The sequence below is a fragment of the Hyperolius riggenbachi genome, chromosome 6 (genome assembly GCF_040937935.1).
Source record: "Hyperolius riggenbachi isolate aHypRig1 chromosome 6, aHypRig1.pri, whole genome shotgun sequence".
NCBI lineage: Eukaryota > Metazoa > Chordata > Amphibia > Anura > Hyperoliidae > Hyperolius > Hyperolius riggenbachi.
The window spans coordinates 343,143,201-343,150,247 of NC_090651.1; the positions used below are offsets into that span (position 1 = coordinate 343,143,201).

General features: G+C 42.9%; 1 long non-coding RNA gene across 1 annotated transcript; it reads right to left on the bottom strand.

Annotated features, from left to right (window-relative positions):
• Positions 1 to 269: 269 nt before the first annotated feature.
• Positions 270 to 6,207, bottom strand: LOC137522958 (uncharacterized). Its single transcript, XR_011022489.1, has 3 exons — positions 6,128 to 6,207; positions 3,545 to 3,738; positions 270 to 658 (listed from the first exon to the last, which is right to left on the bottom strand). It is a non-coding gene; the product is annotated as an uncharacterized lncRNA (long non-coding RNA).
• Positions 6,208 to 7,047: the final 840 nt, after the last annotated feature.

Consider the following 7,047-nt stretch of genomic DNA (forward strand, 5'->3'; position numbering starts at 1 on the left):
AGATGTCCATTGTGAAACAGTTATGAAACCTGTACTCAACGCATAGGACAACTCATATGTGTAACCCATTGCATGACCAACAATCTTACGTCTGTGTGTTACTTATTGGCACAAATATTAACAATGTGATTAAGGTGAGTTGTGTAATAGTTATCAGTTATTCTGGCTACACAGGGTGTGTTCCTGCAATAGATTTACCACTCAATTTCCGTAGACTCCTTTATTGTAAACCATGTCCAATTGTCTTTTCCATGGGTTGTTAGGTCAATTTGCCATACTTAACATGTGTTTAAACAAAGATCCATCAAAATATTTTTGGAACATGTTTTTCAATAAAAAAAAAAATTAAGGGTAATCTTGTGGGGAATGGATTGCGGAAATGCAGCGTGTGTATCCAGCATTACATTACACACAGCAAGGATGATTATTGTGCAAGCATCCACCACCATTGCACATACACTCCAACGTACAGCGATTGTGTGTGGCAGGAGATAGAGGTTGTAGATGTAGTGATGCAGGGTCCCACAAAACATAATGTCCTCTTCCGAGGAGTCAAGGATGACGAAAATTCGTCGCCTGCGCTGTGGCGGAGCAGGCTGTGGCGGAGCAGGCTGTGGCGGAGCCTGGCCAGCCCTATGTGCCCTCCTCGGTCTTGAAGCTGAAGACATAAAACAAACACATGCTGTGATCATATGTTAGACAATAAATACTATGTAAATATGTCAAAAATGCTAATGGGAAAACAGCTTCCATTGATGAGTACTACACAGGCAGCCACTTAGTTGACATTTTTTAGCAATGCATTACTTGCATCAAAAATTACTTCACGTTAACAAATTACACATATTACACTCAGCAGAAAGCCTTGGTAACCTTGCCTTGTTGATCCAAACATCCTGTAGGGAAAGGGTCCCTACCACATTCAGCTCTCCGGATGTTTGCATGAACAAAGTAAGGTGAAAGAGGCCAATTGATGTTTAATTTTAGTATTTTGAGCAGGGAGGGGTCAGCCTGTGTGTGGGGGGGGGGGGGGAATTTATAGTGATGGTGCCATTGGGATTTGGAGTAATGAACCGGTGTGTTTGACAGTGTACGACTTATATTTCGGTGTGTTTGTGTGTGAAGGTGGCCTCACACCATACAATTGAAATACAATCTGAGTGTGAACTTGTCATACCAGTTTCACATCCATGAAATATACACAATTTCACATTGATTGACCATCAAGATTGCATTAACATTGTATGCTGTGTGGCCTTCTTAAAGAGAAACTCCAACCTAGAATTGAACTTTATCCCAATCAGTAGCTGATACCCCTTTTACATGAGAAATATGCTTTTCACAAACAGACCACCAGGGGGCGCTGTATGACTGATTTTGTGCTGAAACCCCTCCCACAAGAAGCTGAGTACCACGGTACTCTGGGCAAACTGCCACAATGTAACAATGTTCACAGACAGGAATTCGCTGTTTACAGCTGCCTCTAACAGCCAAAACAGCTAGGATCAGCTACATAACCTGCCCACAGTAAAAATGTCACCATGTAATAAATGTCAGAATGTAAATCGGGGAGAGGAAAGATTTTACAATGAGCAAATACTGACTAAATCATTTATACATAATTATTGTAAAAAATGAAGCACTTTACTACATTATTTTCACTGGAGTTCCTCTTTAAAGGTGTTGATGCATTCCAAACACTATGTGCAGATTCACAACACAGAAACATGTATAGGTCATTGCATCTGAATGCACAACACTGCATACATTTATATAGCATCGTAGGGGGTGTGTAGGAGTAGTTGCTTGTTTGTAAATGGCACGCAACACACCCACACAACCAACCTCTGTCCAATATTGCCAAACATGTGGGATCAAACGTGTGACCCATTTCATTTGCAAAAGATCTTTGTCTTAGTAGGGCATACACTTCACAGTACAAATCTCCAGGTAATTAGATTATAGTAATGTTAAAGAAAATTTGATGGTTGGTTTGTTTACTTGGTGTTCAAATGTATGGTTACCTTGAATTGTATAAAGGCCCGTAAACACGCAAGATGGAAGGCAACAACAGGTCCGTAGTTGCCTCCCACGGGGCACAGTTTCACCCCACAGTAGCGCGTGTGTACACGCTGTCGGCGGACTGATTAGGCTATTTGTGAACGATCCGCTCAGCGGATCCCTCATGAACAGGCTTATCAGTCAGCCGACGGCGCGTACACACGCTACTGTCGGGTGAAACTCCGTCCAGCGACGGACCAGTCGTTGCGTCCCGTCCTTCGTGTATGGACCTTAAGGCTGATCCTGTGCCGAACAACCGGAGGAGTAAGGTTTGAGTAGTACCCCAAATTCTACATCATAGGCCCATTAATACTTGATTATAAAAGTTACGGAAAACACATTTGAAAGGACATCGAATATGATAAATTGTAACAAACGGTGGAGCACAGAGAGGATCTGATTACCGGTGATCTGCAGTATCACTGGGAATACAGATATATCAGATTATAAGTGATCTGCAGTATCACCGATAATCCGATATACCAGCTAACCTCTGTACACCCGAGTAGAGTAGTGTTTGGTGTAACAGTAACACTTAGAGGACTAGCTTCAGAGCAGTAAGGAGTACTGCACGGATTCCTTCCGAAGACCTGAACTCTCCAAAACGGGAGGAGTCAGGCTGAGAGTAGGAAGGATTATCTGAGTGTGACACTCCGGAGGAAGTGTCACTAACAGGACGGGGAACCGCCTCTAATAGTAAGGTCGGTTCTCAAGGTCGGACAAGCCAGGTCGTAAACACGGACAGATAAAGTACTGATTCAGGAGGCAGAGGCGGAGTCTAAGGTACAAGCAGGGTTCGGCAACAGGGTATCAGATATATCGAGGTACAATGTCAGGAGGCAGAGGCAGAGTAAGAACGAGCCGGGGTTCGGCAACAGAGTATCAGAATGGCAAGGTACAAGATCAGAGTTCAGGAGGATAGTCAGGCAGGCAAAGGGTTATAACAGATAATCACAATCAAACTAGTACTTTAAGCTATCAACAGAAACTAGCTAAGTGTAGGATTACAGCTCCAGCTGGTCCCGGCACACTTAAGGATCTGACTAAGGGTCTGAGTGCTCCCACGTTGTGTTCGCAATGCCAGACAACCAGCAACTGAACAGCCGGCAGTATATATACACAGGCATCTCTCCAGCACCTCCCTAAGTGCTGGACCAATGAAGAGTGGAGCCAGAGTCAGCTGACCAGCCTGGTCAGCTGACTCACTTCTGACTGTCATATTCTCTGCCCCAGTGCGCACGTCACTCAACGCTGGTGGACTATGAGTCCCAGCCACACCAGCACTGTCCCTGATGTCCACCGCGGGAGCCGCCACACTGCACGCGGCGGCCTCTCCGCGTTCACCACTGCTCACGCGGCATGCGGCGGCTCCGCCACGCTGCGCCGCCATGCTGGATGCGGAAGCAGCCGCCCCGCTCTGAGAGCAAGCGGCTGCTCTTCCGCGCTCTCTTACAAATATACGATGTTCTCAAGAAGTTATTACCTTGTAGCAAGTCCCGGCAAAACTATGCTAACAAGGTCTGGATCCCTGCGTTTCAAGTCAGACCATCTTTTCTTCAGGGCATCAATGCTGTGGAAGTCAAAGTACGACTCCATAATGCGTTGCTGGGCATGCAGCAGAATGCATCGCTTCTGATACCTGGTCCTAACCAGGTCATATCACGAAGAAATAATTATCTAAAAACAAACAAAACATAATAAATAAAATAAATAGGTCAACCATAACTCACCATAGTTTGCAGCCTACAGTGATCGGTTCATATTGAAACAATATTTCGGCATTAATAGGTCACCCCACAGTACACCTATCACTATATACATCCTACAAACTGTATGTACACAACACAACTATACTAAGGGAACATAAACATAAAAAGCCAGTAGTTGCAAATCTACTTAGCAAAAGTAAATTAAACAATACCATTAGGAGAGGGAAAAATCATCAACTATGTACTCCAAGCAGTTATGTTTAAAAAAAACTTACTTGGGCCAAAAGAAGCTTTTCATCTTCAGAGAATGCTGCAGGTGGCATCTTTACACCAACAGATCCAATACATAATACAGGAAGTCTGTACATTAGCTTCCTGTAGACATGATTCAGATATGTCACATAACTGCTTATGGACACATACAATGCGTTCATTCGATCGCATTAGTTGAATAATATGCTAAATGCGACGTTGACGTCGCATTAAAGGGGAAGGACATTGACGACTGATGGTCGTGGTGTTTTGAGCTCGTGGAGGCGTAACTAGGAGCTTCAGCTCTGCCTCCATCTGCAACAATCTCCCGCCTTATCTCCGCCTCTCCCCGCCCCACTCCATACATGCAGATTGAGAGGGTAGGGTAGAGGCGGTGCTCAGCCGAAAATGTTGCAGTGAGAGGCTGAGCTACATACATTAGCTGTGCCTGAAGCAGAATGTGACGTTGGACATAACGTTGGAGATCATGTTAGAACAGGGGAGAGCAAGGCTAAAAAAAAAAAAAAAAAAAAAAAGTCTTATCTGCCGATTTGGATGTCAAATCCGCAGACAAGAGTGGGGGGTTGTAGTGATGAACAGGTCTTTTATCTATCAGATTGAGATGATTATGCCTCCACTTACAGACCTTGATTTTGATTCCAGGTTAACGGAAAGGGAGATAAAATGTTTGGTGGCTCATGCTTTTAATAAAATAATGGATATCCAACTTGACAAACCTTTTACCCCAGTGTACTACTGTCTCCCAAAAAGGTCCATAAGGACCCGGTCCACCCTGCGAGACGTCCAAATGTCTCTGGGGAGGACTCGGGCCTCTGACTTTTAGCTATATTTGTGGACGCTGTTCTGAAGCCTTATGTGGCGATACATTTGTATCTATGATAGACATGTTCCTTGAGTTATTAAAAAAAGATGCCTTCGCCTCCTGATGAATATCTGTTGGTTACGTATGATGTAGAAAGCCTGTACATCTCCATCACTCATGTTGAGGGAATTGAGGCGATACGGACCTTGCTACAGACTACGTCGGATTTCTCTAACGAACAATGTACTTTTGTCCCTTTTAAGAATTGTGTTACCAGAACAAATCTTGTTTTTTTGACCAATTTTATGAACTGATGCATGGGACGGCAATGGGCTCAAATGTGGTCCTGTACTACACAAACCTTTTATGGAGATGTAGGAGGAGGCTTTTGTAGATTCTAACTCCTTCCAAAGGTTTGCTAGGGTCTGGTTACGCTATATTGTCATTTGTCGTGTGGGCAGGACCACTTTCCAGACTGGATTTGTTCATTCATGAGTTGCATTCCCGATATCCATAAGGTTGATTGCACACTGGAGTGAGGTTGCATTCCTTGATGCAACTTGAGAATCTAAAATGGTTTGGAGACCGATCTTTATTGTAAACCGATCGCAACTTATCACGCTTTGAGTCAGTCTATCCTCCCCATCATTGAAAACTGCTATCACTAAGTCACAGCTACTACGAGTAGATATGGTGTCAGAGGAGGAAACAAAAGTGAGGTTTGGTGAAATGGAGAAAAAATTTTTTTAGAGACCATGGTTATCCAGAGGCTGTCCTTGGAATGGAGTTGAAGGGTAAGAGGCAGAAAACCCCCAAACTAGACAGAATTCCCTTTGTTATGAGGTATTCTACGGTGTCTGGAAAACTTAATATTCAATCAAAATGGCATCTATTGTGGGATGACTTGAGACATGTTCCAGAGTTTGTTATACACATCCTTAATCACCGTTCTGTGATAAATACTATCAACCACCATCTGACATTCCTAATGCTTGAACTAGAAAGCTGAAAGATACCAATAATTAAAGCTGCCCAACATACTTTTCTAGAGTGTCATCAACAGCTGAAGTATGTTAGAGCTTTTGGTGGAGGCAACTTTTCTGGCCCTGCCTATAGCAACGCAATGAACAGCAACGCCTTGCCCTAGAGGGAATACAAGACATTTCCAAGCCCAATCACTTAAACATTTTAAAATCTATCTTGTGTAACTGACTGTTATAGATGACCGACCAGAAATAATGAGGCTCATGAACAATTTAAGAAATTTCATAACATGACCTACCTTTGACAGCCACAAAATACATCAAAGTATGATGAAAGCAATGAACAGCTGTGATGAGTCTAAGCGGCGCAACGCACACCTCATCCAGGTGGCTTGAAGTTGAATGGCCAATCCTGCATGCCCACATGTGAATATTCCAGCGGCTTAACCATTTTAATCACCGTCTTGGCATCAGATATTAGGAGGCTCCAAAAAAAAAAAAAAAAAGAAAAAAAAAAAAAAAAAAGTACATAAAAAGGGTACAAGACCTAGTGTATTCCACTTACTAAAAGGGCAAAAAGCGCACTGATTTGATGAAGCTTGCGCAATACAGTGTTGAGAACCACGCATGCAGCCAATGGCGTGATGAGCGTGCATGCACTTCAGGAGTGTGCACGTCAACTTGCTTGGAAGTCGCTAGATTACTAGTGGGACCACGAAAGAGGCCAGGAACTAAACTACAGTATATGCAGGTTTCTCAAATAATCCGTACACCAGTGATCATACAAGAGAATGGGGAGTATGGGGAGTAAAAATGGTTGATGAATGGCAACATGCATGATCAAGTCTATCGATTAGAAAACATTTGATTATTAGAGCACTTCCTAGTTAACCTGCATGATCAGTGGCTACAGAACAAAAAATCTCAGTAAGGAAATTTAAAAATTCTCTTTATTGTGTTTTTTTTTTTTTTTTTTTTTTTTTTTAGCATTTTGGTTTTTACTTTTTAGTCCCTTTCACACTGAATCAGTTGAAGAGGTGAAGATCTTCGCACAGCAACAATGCAATATAATGATAATTCTACGGTATGTTCACAGGATGCTGTGCAGAGAGTTCCGTATCGGTCATGCATAGTGTGCATGTTGCAGTGAAGAATACTTTCATTGAGGTTGATTCACTAAAGTGCGCTTTTTATTTTTTTTTTTTACACGCACCCCGAG